This window comes from Panthera pardus, unplaced genomic scaffold (genome assembly GCF_024362965.1).
Source record: "Panthera pardus isolate Hobbes unplaced genomic scaffold, ASM2436296v1 HiC_scaffold_11, whole genome shotgun sequence".
Taxonomy (NCBI): Eukaryota; Metazoa; Chordata; class Mammalia; order Carnivora; family Felidae; genus Panthera; species Panthera pardus.
The window spans coordinates 93,365,390-93,379,720 of NW_026526666.1; positions in this window are offsets into that span (position 1 = coordinate 93,365,390).

Genomic DNA, 14,331 nt, shown 5'->3' on the forward strand with positions numbered 1-14,331 from the left:
CGACCTTCCGGCTGACTGGCTGCTGTACCTTTGGGGGTTGTGGGTGATGTGTTGGTTACCCTGGTGACATAGGAAAGCAGTAGGGGGGGGTGGGGGCAGAAGGTGTGGGTGACATCGCAAACAGGGCCCCCAAACGAAGTGTCTTCTTTCCCCCATGTCTCCTATGCTTCCATAAGATGGCACCAAGCCCCCTGGGGGTGCCAGGGAAGAAGCTGGTATCGATTTGTTAGTTGTCTCAGCCTTAAGGACCTTAAAGGCAATGAGTGGTCTCCAGAGATCAGTTTTGGAGGGTAGTCTCTACATTTTATTGATTATCCCTACCAGACACACACACACACACACACACACACACACACACACACACACACTCCCCTCCTAGCCCTAGGTAGGGAAGCTATTAGGTAGTGTATGTGGAAGTGAATTTGAGCCTTTTATGCACCAGTGGTCTGGACCAAAGGCAGGGACATGGTGGCTGATCTCCTGGGAAACAAACCATTCGCAAATTCTTCAATGCCACGCTAAAGCTGTGCTCCGAGCCCAGGAGCCATGCTAACTGGAGTTGGCAACTATGATTTTGAGAGGGGTCTCGCTCACTAAACTCTTAGAGTGGGGAAACGTGTAGCCTTTTATGAGATGAAAAACTCCACACGGTGTCTACAGAAACAAGGGTGACATCATTTTCTGGACCTCGTGACTCCACTTCTGAGCAGATAAGCCTTTGCCCTTGGCCAGGTGCATCCGTACCTCAGTCAGCAGGCGTCCTGATCCCAGCCCCGAATCAGCCAGGTGGGCACCTGACTGAAGAGATAGCAGAGAGGCGTGGGTGCACGCCAGCCCCTCGGTCATCCAGGATGTGTCCTGGCCCACGGGAGAATGGATAGTAATCACTCTTCACTCTTCCATCTCTAACTTCCCCAAATCTTTTTTATGCTTGGTGCAACCAAGGACAAGGAGAAACCAGCTGCAAACAGTCTGCCTTTTTTTTAAATTTTTTTTATTTTGCCAGGCATTGTGAAACGACCAGTACCCATTTCCCTTCTTGCCAGTCAGCCTTTTAGGGAAGGAGGGACATATCATAAATGCAGACTAGCCAGTAGGGAGGGGCTGTTGTCGTCGGAAATGCTCGTCTCAACAGGGAGCCATAAAAGAAATCGTCATTCACACGAGACAGTGTGTTCGTGTTGAGGAAAAGATTTGGAATTAAGATCGAGACGCCCCCAAACCGACAAAGTATGGGATCCAGTGCTGTCCCTGGCGAAATACACACACCTGAAGGCAGACTGGTGCCTACAGACAAGAGAGAAAAAAAAAAAATCCCTTTTTTTATTTCTAGCCCAGGAAATTTGGCCAGGGTCCTGGCTGGCTGCATTGCACAGAAGTCAGTTCAGATATAGATTTTCCCCTTTCCTTGTTTGCGAGAGTTACTTGCAGGAAAGAGCCAGCCAACCAGTCAGCCAGATGGGTTTCCCCGCCTTTATTCAATCACAGAAAAGTGTTCCATGTTGCAGAGTACGTGTAGGAGCTAATTCATGTGCCCGGTGCCAAAGAGACACTTGAATTGGTTTGTCCTTTTATATAAACTGTGCCGAGAGGCTAAAGGCAGAGGTCCCGCGGAGGTCTTCTCTGACGACAGGCTCTTGGACACATCAGCAATAAAGTCCACAGCCTCGTGACCGCCGTGGACTGGCTGTTCCCATTTCTACAACAGCTAATATTCACTAAGTGGTTTTCGTGTGCCAGACGCTGGGCAGAGTGCTTCACACCCACTGTCTCATTTAATCTTATGACAACCGTGGGAGGGGGCTGAGGTCATCTTCATTTATGTCCAAGGCAAATCTCCAAGGCAGAGAGAGGGAGAGAAAGAGAGGGGGGCGGGGGGGGAGGGGAAACTTATCTGGAGTCACAAAGCTGGGGAGTGGGGAAGTCAGCATTTGAATCTAGGTTTTCTCTGACTCCACCTGTACTGTACTGATTATTTTAGGAGTTAAGTGTTTGAAAGACCAAGGCTCATATTATTCTTATCCAGCTGAGACTTAACTACTGATCTATCTTCTGGTAGGATTTTGGGGTCAAGGATCCAAACAGCCTGGCTCAACCCAGGGCGATGGCAGAGGGCAAGCCCCAGGAAGCCAAGCCACTGGATCCAGAACGCCTTGGCTGTGAATGCCCTCGGTCGCTCTTGTAACAGCATCCTTATTGCTAAATCTGATCGCCCGTCCCTAACCCCCCCTCGTTTTAATGACGCGGAAGTAGGTGTTGTTACTTTCATTTGGGGCCGCTATAAAAAGGGGGAATTTCTCTGAATGGGGGAAAAGTCATGCGGTGCTCAAACAGAACTGGAGGTAGGTGAGAGGGCACGGGAGGCTTGGTGTGGCTGGAACCAAAGGTGTTGCCAGATCTCCAAGGGCGTTCTCTGGAGGCCATGCGGAAGCTTGAACGGTACCCGGAGAATGGCCACAGTTACCAGTGGCATGATCAGATCGACGTGCAGGAAAGACTGCTACCCAGTGAGAACTGTCATTTCCAATTACCTGGAGACCAGGCTTTCCCGTGATCCTGCTGTTCTCACAGGTCAGACAGAGACACAGGTATGTCTTGAGCAAGCTAATAGCTTGGTGACCCTTCAAAGGCAGTTATTTCCATAACTGTCCAACCTTTCTTTCAAAGGGAATCTGAACTCTGGATTCAGGTTCTGAACTCTGGAACCAGGACCGAGGAAGATTCCTGGTTCTGAGCGGTCTGCTCAGGGCCTCAAATTTGCACACCCCGTTCGACAAAGCAGAACTCTCACGGTGAGCAGAGTCTGCTCTCTTGAAGGTGGTTAGCGGCCAGCTCATTTGCCAGCATAGGCTTCCTGGCTCCTTATTTGCCAACCTAAACGGCTTACTGGGGTGGTTTTAAAGCATGTTTGAATTCCATTTCTGGCCATAACGAAGAAATGAGAACCGGAGTTACCCTTCCCATCCAAAACATCTAGCAAATCAGACAAAACACATGCAGCGATGTTTTTCAGATACTGGGAACATGCAGCACAGATTGTCCCAAGAGAAAGGAGGTTAGTGAGGTGGTATAACAATATCTGAAATGAAAAATAATACTAGATGAGGTTAAAAGCATATTAGATGACAGAAGAAAAGATCAGTGAACGTGAAGATGTAGCAATTGAAACTATTTATGGGGCGCCTGGGTGGCTCAGTCGGTTAAGCGTCCGACTTCACCTCGGGTCATGATCTCACGGTTCGTGAGTTCGAGCCCCGCATCGGGCTCTGTGCTGACAGCTTGGAGCCTGGAACTTCCTTCGGATTCTGTGTCTCCCTTTCTCTCTGCCCCTCCCCTGCTCGCACTCTGTCTCTCTCTCTTCAAAATAAATAAACATTTTTTAAAAATTTAATAAAGAAATTAAAATAAAAGAAACTATTTACAACAGAGTACACAGAGGAGAAGACTAAGAGGAAAAAGTCGAGCGTTAGTGACCTATGGGACAAGTGATTTAACATATGAGACCCAGAAGGAGGGGAAGAGGTGCAAGAAACTTAAAGAAATACAGCCAAAATTCTTTCAAGTTTGATGAGAAATAGAAACCCACAGATCCAAGAAGCTCGATGAACTTTCCCCAAAAGAATACACATTCCCTTGATGACTAATGATGCCGAGCGTCTTTTCATGCGCTTATTGGCCATTTGCCCAACTTTGGAGAAATGTCTATCCAAACCCCCTTGCCCGTTTTTAAATTGGGTTGCCTTTTTTCTTATTGAGTAATAAGAGCTCTTTACATATTCTGGATACTAGACCCTTATCAGATACATGATTTTGTCCCATTCTACGGATTGTCTTTTCACTGTCCTGAGAGTGTCTGTGTCAGTCAGGGTTCTCCAGAGAAGCACAGGCAATCCAAGCAATAAAAAAGAGATGTATTTTAAGAAACTGGCTCACACAAATGTGGGGGGTGTCACGTCTCACATTCATACAGTGGGTCTGCAGGCTGGAAGCTCAGACAGAATTGATGCCATATTCCTGGGAGAGAAAGTCTTCTTTCCCAGAAACCTCAGGTTTTGCTCTATGGCTTTCAACAGATTGGATGTGGCTCACCCACCCTGCGGAAGGTAATGTCCTTTACCTAAAGTCAACCGATTATAGGTGTTACGGACTTCTACAAAATGCCTTCACAATAACATCTGGGCCAGTGTTTGCTTAGGTAACTGGATACTATGGCCTAGCCGTATTGACACATCAAGTGAACCATTAAAGTGTCACTTAACACACAAAAGTATGAAATTTTTATGAAGTACAATTCATCAATGTTTTTCTTTGAATGCTAGTGATTTAGGTATAAGAAACCACTGCTTACTCCAAGGTCACAAAGGTTCACACCTATGTTTTCTTTTTTTTTTCTTCTTTTTTTAACATTTTTTTATTATTGAGGACAGAGAGAGACAGAGCAGGAGCAGGGGAGGGACAGAGAGAGAGGGAGACACAGAATCCGAAGCGGGCTCCAGGCTCCGAGCTGTCAGCACAGAGCCCGACGCCGGGCTCGAACTTACGGACCGCGAGATCGTGACCCGAGCCGAAGTCAGACGCTTAACTGACTGAGCCACCCAGGCGCCCCCTTTGACCCCTTTCAAGTCAGATTTTGTTTATGGTGTGACGCAGGGGTCCGCCGTGTTCTTTTGTGTACGATGTTGCCAACTTTGTGAGCCCCTCGGTTAAATTTTCTCCATCATCTTACTATTCCAGTAAGTTCAGCCCCTTGCAAGAGTTTGGGCCCTTGGCCGACCGATTTGCCCCTCAATCCAGTTCCAGATCCCAAACTGGGAGAAAACTTAGAACTCCTGATTTCATTCCTCCAGATCACTTCCTGTTTGTTGCTCTCTCTGCTTAGGTCTTGAAAAACATTGAGAAGGCTGGAATTTCCAGGTTAACCTTGGTGGTTTAGAGGGAGCATTCATCAACTGATCCCCACAAAGTACCTGGATTTGTTTGGACTCACAGCCTGGCAGGAGAGGCTGTAGAGATCCATAAATTATGTCCCATGGGCCAAATATTGGCCTCTGTCTGTTTTTGTATATGCAGGGTTTTTTTTAACTTTATTTATTTTGAAAGAGAGAGAGAGAGTGCACTCCCATGTGCCTGAGAGGGAAAGGGGGAGAGAGAGGGAGAGGGAAAGAATCCCGAGAGAGAGAGAGAGAGAGAGAGAGAGAGAGAGAGAGAGAGAGATTGAGAGAGAGAATCCCAAGCCCCAGTGCAGGGCTCAGTCTCACGAACCATGAAATCATGACCTGCGCAGAAATCAAGAGTCAGACGCTTACCCGACCGAGCCACCCAGGCGCCCCTGTAGACCCGGTTTTGTAGGAACAATCACACCCATTCGTCTACATGTTGTCTGTGCCCACCTGAGAACTAGAAGAACAGAGCTGAGTAGTTGTGAATGAGACCATGTGGCCTTCAAAGCCTAAAATGTTTATGATCTGGCCCTTTAGACAAAACTCTGTTAAGCCTTGGCACACAGTCCTGGCGTGTCAGAATGGAAATCTTTGTTCTCTTCAGAATGAGAGGAAATGGATGTGTAGCAGGGGCTGTTAGTGCCCCACCCAGATCCCCTGGTATCCCTTTTACGATTAGGTTGCCCACCCCAGGTCCTATGCTGCTTCGGTGAGTGGATCTAACTGTAGCTTTCTCTTCCCTTGTGTGGCTCCTTGTCTTTCCTCCCTCCTACTTCTCTTACCCTCTTGCTAATTTCTCCTGAGACACTTCCTCAATAACTCACACACACATGCATCCTGCTTGCAGGCAGTGCTGCTAGAGAATCCAACCCAGGGCAGAGTGCATTGTCAGAATTAGAATCTAGTTCATAGCTTCCTTCTTTCCTCTCTGCCTTCGTGACTGATGCTGTCCAAAAGCCATCAGGTTGGCACAAACTTGGTAGATGTCTGCAAGGGGGAAACGGGCTCATGGGCAGGTAGCTGGCGGGTGGGAGGTGTTGGAGCCTGAGCAGAGAAGAAGGTGTTTGCGTGGGGGAGGAAGGCATGGGGGCTTGACTTGGGGTAACAGTGCCCTGGCAGGATGATGAGAGTGACGGCATGAGGGAGCGCCAGAGGTTACGGAAGATTGTTACACGTGGGGGAATCGACCCAGTAATTAAATTGAGGGTAGTGGGTGATTTCTCGTTGTCTGAGGGGTTATAAATATGGAAAGAGAGAAAGGCTAGAGTAAACTCTGCGCTTTTGGATTGGAATTGGAGGTATCAGTGTAACTCACGTTTTCAACACGTGGCCATAAATAAATATAGAACTAGATGCCCAGAGTCACCGAGGGCTTGGAAACACCGGCACCCCAAAAGCAGTGAGCACCCTAGCACCCAGTTCTTGGTTTCTAAATGCCTTTCTTCACTCAAAGGAATAAGGTGGGGCAAAGATTGCTCAAGATGAGCTAAAACATCTTTTTGTGCTAGAGAGTAAGGACATGCTCAAAATATGAGGAGAAAATGTCAAATGGACCCAGAAGGCAGCTTGAAGCACCTCCCCGCCCCTCCTCCCTTCCCCCCCCCCCTACACTGGCCACATCTGAGACATTTTGAGTATCAAAAAAAAGGTTCGTAGCAGATTAAAATCCATTGAATAAAATAAGAACCTCTGAGTCTATACTGATAAAAATAAATGAGTGAATAAATAACTGGGCAAAAGAGAAAGGCCTTATAGTAGAAAGTCAACCAACAAATGCAGAAGTGACAATGGAATTAGAACCCTCATCCTAGTAACTAATTCTGCCAAGAATATCTATGGATGCTAAAATTGAGGGGTGGAAGTTTGATGAGGAACAAGATCCTTACACAGTCTCAAAGCATTTCACCACAATGTACTTATTAATTACAAAGGGAAAAAGAGTAACTTTGCCTGGAAATCCCGGGTGGCCACCACCTTGAACGAGTGATCAAATCGCCAGTAATGGGACAAATCTGGGTGCAAGAGGAACCCCGTGGCACTTTGGGGATATGCCTGCCAAAATGCATTACTTGAACCTAACTATAAAGAAACATCGACTGGACCCCCATTGAGGGACATTGTATGAAACAACTGACGTGAAATTGTCAAAAGTGTCGAGGTCCTGAAAGTTTGAGGGACTGTCCCAGACTGGAGGAGACCAGGGAAACCACATGTGATGTGAGTCGTGTGTGGTCCTGAGTGGATGGATCACTTTGCCAGGAAGGAAGGACATTGTTGAGACAATGGAGGCTCTGTGGGTGGAAATGTTGTAATCCAGCAATATTCATTTCCTGATTCCGATGGTTGTATTGTGGTTCTGTGGGAGAGTGTCCTTGTTTGCAGGGAATAAATAAGCACTAAAGATTTGGGGAGTGATGAAGCATCCCGTCACCAATCTACTCCCCCCCCCCAAAAAAAAATTGTTCAGGAAAAGAAAGGTTTTTGTACTATTCTTGCAACTCTTCTGTAAATTTGAAATTACTTCAAAAGGAAAGGAGAAAAGAAAATACTGATTTTCTTCACTTCCTTGCGCCCCCTCACACTTTCCCTGTCCAGGTTTCCCGGAATCAGTGCCTTCATGGACCATTTGTACTCACATCCTTTTCTCAGAGTCTGCACCTTGGAAATGCAAACAAGGACCCTCTTTCTCATATCAGCTTATTTTATTGGCTTCATAGCATCATCTGAAATCATCCTCTCTATTTACTTATTTATTTGTTTCCTGTGGTGCCTAAAACAGCGGCGGGGGTGGGGGGGTGGGGGTGCTCAACAGGTATGTAAGGAGTGGAGACGGAGGAGAGGAATGTTTTCCATCTGGGTTCCCAGGGGGCATTGCTTCGCGTCTCACACCACGGTCAGGAGAGAGGCTCAGCTGGGGGACTCTCCAGACTCGATCTTCTCAAGTCCTAAAGCTCTGGGCCACACCTATGGTTGTTCCTTGGCCTCGGAGAGGATCCGGACACGTGTCACCTCCAAATGTGCCACTTTGCATAAGGATTATTTTGAGCTGAAGGCAACTGAGAATCAACAGAGGCAGGAAGAGTTTTCTGCCCTTCCCTTATCTGCCTAAAAGCAGAGCCGAAATTTCTCTATGAGGAAGGTGTCCCCCGCCCTCTGCCCCCCACCACAAGTACCAGGGAGAGAACAGCAACTCTTATCGTCGAAGACCCAGAATGGACAGTGAGATTAATTTGCAAAAACAGACCTTAGTTAGCCTTTATCTTGTGTTAGCTCCTGATGTATATTTCCTAGTTACTTACCCACAGTTTATTGTCCCTTAAAGCCCAAGCCCCTTTTTCCTTTGTTAAAAGAGTATGTAAGTCGGCTTCTTTGATTTTCTGTTCTGTTCTGTGAACTCCTGGCCATGTTATCAGTAACAATTATGTTCCTTTTCTCCTTCTAAATATGTCTTTTGTTAGTTTAATTCACAGGGTCCCCCACACACCCCTAAGAAGGGAGGGGAAAAGTTTTTCTTCCCCACAGAATAGAAGCTAGCAAAGAAATTTATTTTTATCTTATTTTATTTTTTAATACCTTTAACAAAAATGTTTATTTTTGAGAGAGAGAGACAGAGTGCGAGTGGGGGAGGGGCAGAGAGAGGGGGAGACACAGAATCCGAAGCAGGCTTCAGGCTCTGAGCTGTCAGCACAGAGCCCGACGCGGGGCTCGAACCCACAAACCGTGAGATCATGAGCTGAGCCGAAGTCAGACGCTGAACCGACTGAGCCACCCAGGGGCCCCAGAAATTTGTTTTTAAGAAGAGTTTCAAACCACACAGCTAAGTCACCCAGCTTGTTTGCTTGAAGGAGAGAAGGGTGGCTTCCTGGTCAGGAGCAGAGCCCACGTGAAGGCTGGAGCTGTTCTCACGCCACGGAAAACGCGGCTGCTGCATTAATGTCAGTAGGATGCCTGGTGGCCCCCATCAGCAGTCGAGCCCAGAATCTGTCTCCTCATTTGACCAAATTTGGGGGGAGGCCAGAGTGAATTTAGCTGCCATTTATGGGCGTAAACGCACTCATTAACTCCTCTCAACAGCCCTATGAGATGGGTATTACCCCCATTTTCTAGATGCCGGCATTAAGGCCTAGTGAGAATGATCGAGAATTACTTAGAAATCTGAATATAGGGGATTGCTTTCAGTGAATTGCGACATTATTCCTTTCAAGAACATGTGGCGATGCTAACTAACCGTTGGCGAAGTGTTGCCAAGTACGGGTCCTGCCGGATCCTTCTTCAAAGCAGAAATAAGGCTTATCTACAATTAGCTCATTCATTGCGTGCAGACGGTCCTAATTGCTTGAAAATAGTGCGTTCTCTCAAGTAGGTTAAACATTCCCTTCTGAAATCTTGTTTATCCTATTAATTTGGGCAACACACTCTGCCTTTATGGTGCAAGGCAACCCCAGCCAGTCTGGGCTGGAAGCAGGATCACAAATTTTCACTCACTGGTATTGGTGTATGGGTGTCCATCGACACGTGCCTGCTGACCTCACTAAGGCGGGCCCATTGAAGGGAGGGTCAGCCAAATTCGACGGCCACGTGACTATTGAGTATTCGATGAGAAATAAGGGTGGTTTCCTTTCCACGACCCGGAGAACGTGGGACTTTCTGCCAACAAAATCTTGCCAACTGGAGGTCCTGCTGGGCTTCCTTTAACAAACAGATAAGACTCCCTTTTAATTAGCGCACTAATTGTTTCCATGCAAATGAACGTGGGGAAAGAACTTGCTCACAGTTTATTTTCTTAAGTGGGTTACCAAGGTGCCCCCCGTAGCCAGCTTGATGGCGCTCCGTCACACAGCCAACTGTTCTGTTCCCTGAATAGCGCAAATCCGGCTCAACAAGCATTTCCTGAGCGTGTGCTGGGGAGGGGGAGGGGAAATGAATCCGGGAGACGCCCTGTCTTCCAGGACTGCACCACAGAAGTCAAAGGCGAGGTCGCTCAACGGTATCGATTAGGATTCCCAGTTGCAAGCCGCAGAAATCAATGCGGGGTAAGTGGAGAGAGGGGGACTGCAGCGGAGGGGTCAAGGGGTAGAGGTAGGCTGAGCAGGGCGCTGAGGAGGGCTGGGCAGAGGAATCCTGGGGAGGGTTGATGGCCATCACAAAGACTCCTCTCCAGCTGACCTTGTGTCCTTGTGCCGGCTCGGGGCCGTTGCCTCTGTCAGGGTAGAAAAACCTCAAACCTCGTAGTCTCCGCCTCTGGGAGCCTCCAAATTAAACTGACAAAAAGGGGATGAACAAGAGAAAAACCCCTAAAATGTATTCGTAAGGAGTATGGGAGCTTCCAGAAAAAATAGCTCGCTAAGTGGCTGAAGTTTTCGAAAGAGAAGGGAGAGAAGAGACTTCTATGGGGGAAAAAAAAAAAAAAACCAACCAACAACAAATGGGTTTCTAAGGGAACCAACAGGAGATAAGGAAATTTGTGATAATGTTTGCTTATGCAGGTGTGAGTGGTCTTTTCCATCTTTTTCATGGCCAGAAAACTCCCCCAGAGGATGGAATTGATGATAGTTTCACTCCCCAAAGTTTCTGCTTTTAGTGAGATAAAGAAAGCACCAAGAAGGTTTCTTTCTGCGTCTGTTAATCTCAGATGTCTTCAATGGAAAATAGGCTTCATAGTAACTCTGAAGGTCCAAGTGGGCTCGCACACCTCTCACCTGAAAAACCACGGTAACCTCCAGCTGGGATCGCTGTTGCCTCCCCGACTTCCGTACGTTCTCCCCACAGCAGCCAGGCGGACGTATCTAAAACTGAAAACAGATAACGCCCCCGCTTGTCCTTCAAAACCTCTGAAGACCCAATGCCCAGATCTTGGTTTCGAATACTGTTCTCTAATAAAGGGAGCTAGGGCTCCTTAGAGAAATGATGGGTTCCAGGGCTGGGCAGGGAAAGTATGGGACGAGCCCGGAGCACCTTGCATTGCCAGAAAATAAAGAAGCACCCGAGCGACAAAATGATGGGGGTATGTCTAAATGGGACACGGGAGGGGCATCTGGGTGGCTCAGGTCATGATCCCAGGGGGGTGTGGGATCGAGTTCCGCGTTAGGCTCTATGCTCAGCATGCTTGAGATTCTTTCTTCTTTCTTTCTGCCCTTCCACTCTCCTCTTTTAAAAATTAACTAACTAAAAATGGGGCCCCTGGGCGGTTCAGTTGGTTGAGAGTCCGACTTCGGCTCAGGTCATGATCTTGCAGTTCATGAGTCCAAGCCCTGCTGACAGCTCAGAGCCTGAAGCCTGCTTCAGATTCTGTGTCTCCCTCTCTCTCTCTGCCCCTTCCCCGCTCATGCGCTGTCTCTGTCTCTCAAAAATGAATAAAGTTAAAAAAAATAAAAAAATAATAATTAAGTAAATAAATAAAAGGGACACGGGAATCATTTGAGAGAGGTCCTAGTGGCTGAAGCTGGCATAACTTAGGCAACAAAAGAAACATCGGAGTATTGGGCCATTAACCCAAAGTACAAAGTCAATGTCTCTGAGTCTCTACTGACATAAACAGATAATTTTTCCGGATAATTCTGCAGATAAATGAGGGAAGAAGAGACAAATCCATATAGAAGAATTCCAAATAATTTATGGAGCTACTTCGTGGAGACCCCTTCTGAAGGGTAGACCACAGGAGGAGGGAAGAGAGGGTAATGTTCCAGCAGAGAGCCTGACAAACGCTACGTCAGCCGGACGATCGAGGTCAAAGCCAACAGTGTAAGTCTTGTCCCCTTGGTATGATGTCATGAGAGGGGCACTGTACATCTGTGGTCTTTATCCCAGAATCCCGGTTAAGTGACTCATAACCCACGAGAAACCCATTAGCCCAAATCGAGCTGAAGGATGGTCTGCAAAGCACCTGACCCGTCCCCTTCAAAACTGTCAAGGTCACCAAAAACAAGAAAAGTCTAGGAGACTGTCACCACCAAGAGGAGCCTCGGGAGATATGACCTCGGAAAGTAATGTGGTATCTTGGGTGAAATCCTGGAACGGAAAAAGGACATCAGGTAAAAGTTGAGGAAACCTGAGTAAAGTATGGACTTTAGTTAAGGGCAATGTGTCTGTGTTGGTTCCTTAGTCGTGACCAATGTACCATCCTAACATTAGATGTTACCAACGGGGACACTGGGTGTGTGGTCTGTGGGGACTCTATCATCTTGGCAACTCTTCTGTGCATCAAAAACTCTTCTGAAAGAAAAGGTTTATTAGCAAACAAAACAAAACAAAATCCTCCGAGGGCTTCTCATTGGGCTGAGATTCAAATCCAAGCCATCCTAGCGGAAATTGACGTTTCCCTCTATGACCTGGCTGGTCCCCACTCCAACCACCTTTCTGGCCATTGTGGCTCTCTCTTGGGCAAGGACACAGGGCCTTTGCTCCTGGGCCCCCTCTTCCCAGAATGTTCTTCCTCTTGTGAGCGTGCTCTTTCTCCGTCCCTCCCTCCCTCTCTTTCCCTGTCCTTCCTCCAGTCAAGTCCTTCTCATCTTTCCTCTCATAGCTTAAATGTCACGTCCTCCAAGAAACCACCTTGAGGACTATGCCCCACCCCCCATCTCTCTCCATCACTACCTTTATTTCCTGCACTGAGCTTATGCCAATCTGCCATTAGCTCACGTAGCTGTTCACCTGTGTACTCCTGGCTTCCCCAGGACAATGTGCCCAACCGGTCACAGCCGTAACCCTCGCGCCTCGCAGGGAGTCGAGTTTAATAAACACCTGATGAGAGAAGGACAGAACTCACGTCTGTCAAACCGTGCTGACTTGCTAGCCTGATCTCCCTGCCTCCCGGAAAGGAGACTTTCTTTTTCATTCCACCAGCCCGGGTCTCCCAACCTTGCACCCTCCTCCTCCTCATGCCCTGTGTCCCTGCAGCCCCAGGCCCCTTAAACACGGCCCCTGTCCTGGATGTACACATCCTGTAGCGATCACCCCTATGAATCTACGACGACTTGCGCCCACATCACTGTAAGTGCCCATAATTGCCTAATTAGAACCCATAATGCAGCACAATCATTAACGTGTTTTATACCTTGGCCTTTTCCAAACTATATTTTTGTGAAAGCACTGGAAGGAATTACTTTAGCGTAAGGATGGAAGAAGCTTGCAGACAGCAGAGAGAACGTTCTCCCCCTAGTCTTTCCCCCGAGGTGACGAGGAAGAGAATGCTGGGTTTTGAGAAAGACGCTACTGAGTCTTTAGCCCCGAAGCATCCCGCTGAGCTGGGCTCTGTGTCGGTTGCTGGATTCTCTGGAATGAATGAAAACCAGTGTGTTTTTGTGCGCAAGGCACGTTCCCAATGGTCTGTGCTGGTGGAGCAGACATCGGTTAAAATGACAAGGTTGTTTTTTTTTTTTATTTTTTTTTTAATCTTTATCCATTCTTGAGAGAGACCGAGACAGAATGCGAGTGGGTTGGGGCAGAGAGAGAGGGAGACACAGGATCCGAAGCGGGCTCCAGGCTCCGAGCTGTCAGCATAGAGCCCGACGCGGGGCTCGAACTCACAAACCGTGAGATCATGACCTGAGCTGAAGTCAGATGCTTAACTGACTGAGGCACCCAGGCGCCCCCAAAATGACACGTTTTATGTTGCGCACCCCTTCCCGCAACAAAAAGAAACCCAGTGATATATTTTACTCAAAAGTAGTCACAGATTCCAATAGGAGAAAAAAAATCGGTTACACAGCACGTACTAACATCCCTTTTTTTTTTTTTCTTTAATTTTAAAATTATGGGGCGCCTGGGTGGCTCAGTCGGTTGAGCGTCCGACTTCAGCTCAGGTCACGATCTCACAGTCTGTGAGTTCAAGCCCCACGTCGGGCTCTGGGCTGATGGCTCAGAGCCTGGAGCCTGCTTCCGATTCTGTGTCTCCCTCTCTCTCTGCCCCTCCCCCATTCATGCTCTGTCTCTCTCTGTCTCAAAAATAAATAAAAACGTTAAAAAAAAATAAAATAAAATTATGGATAATAAACAAGAGGCTGGAACTAAAAAAGTCAAAATAACAATTGATTATTTCTGAGTGGGAGTGATTTCTACTGTCTTCTCTGGGGCTTCTCTGTATTTTCCAGTTGTATGTTCTACAATAACTGTTTGTATATCTTTTGCAATCAGATGAACCGTGAGCACACAGCATGGTGAATGTACTTAATGCCACTGAGCTGTGCACTTTAAAACGGCTGTGATAGGGGCGCCTGGGGGGCTCCGTCGGTTAAGCATCCGACTTAGGCTCAGGTGATGATCTCCCCGTTCATGAGTTCAAGTCCCACATCGGGCTCTGTGCTGACAGCTCAGAGCCTGGAACCTGCTTCAGATTCTGTGTCTCCCTCTCTCTCTCTCTCTCTCTGCCCCTACCCCTCTCACACTCTGTGTC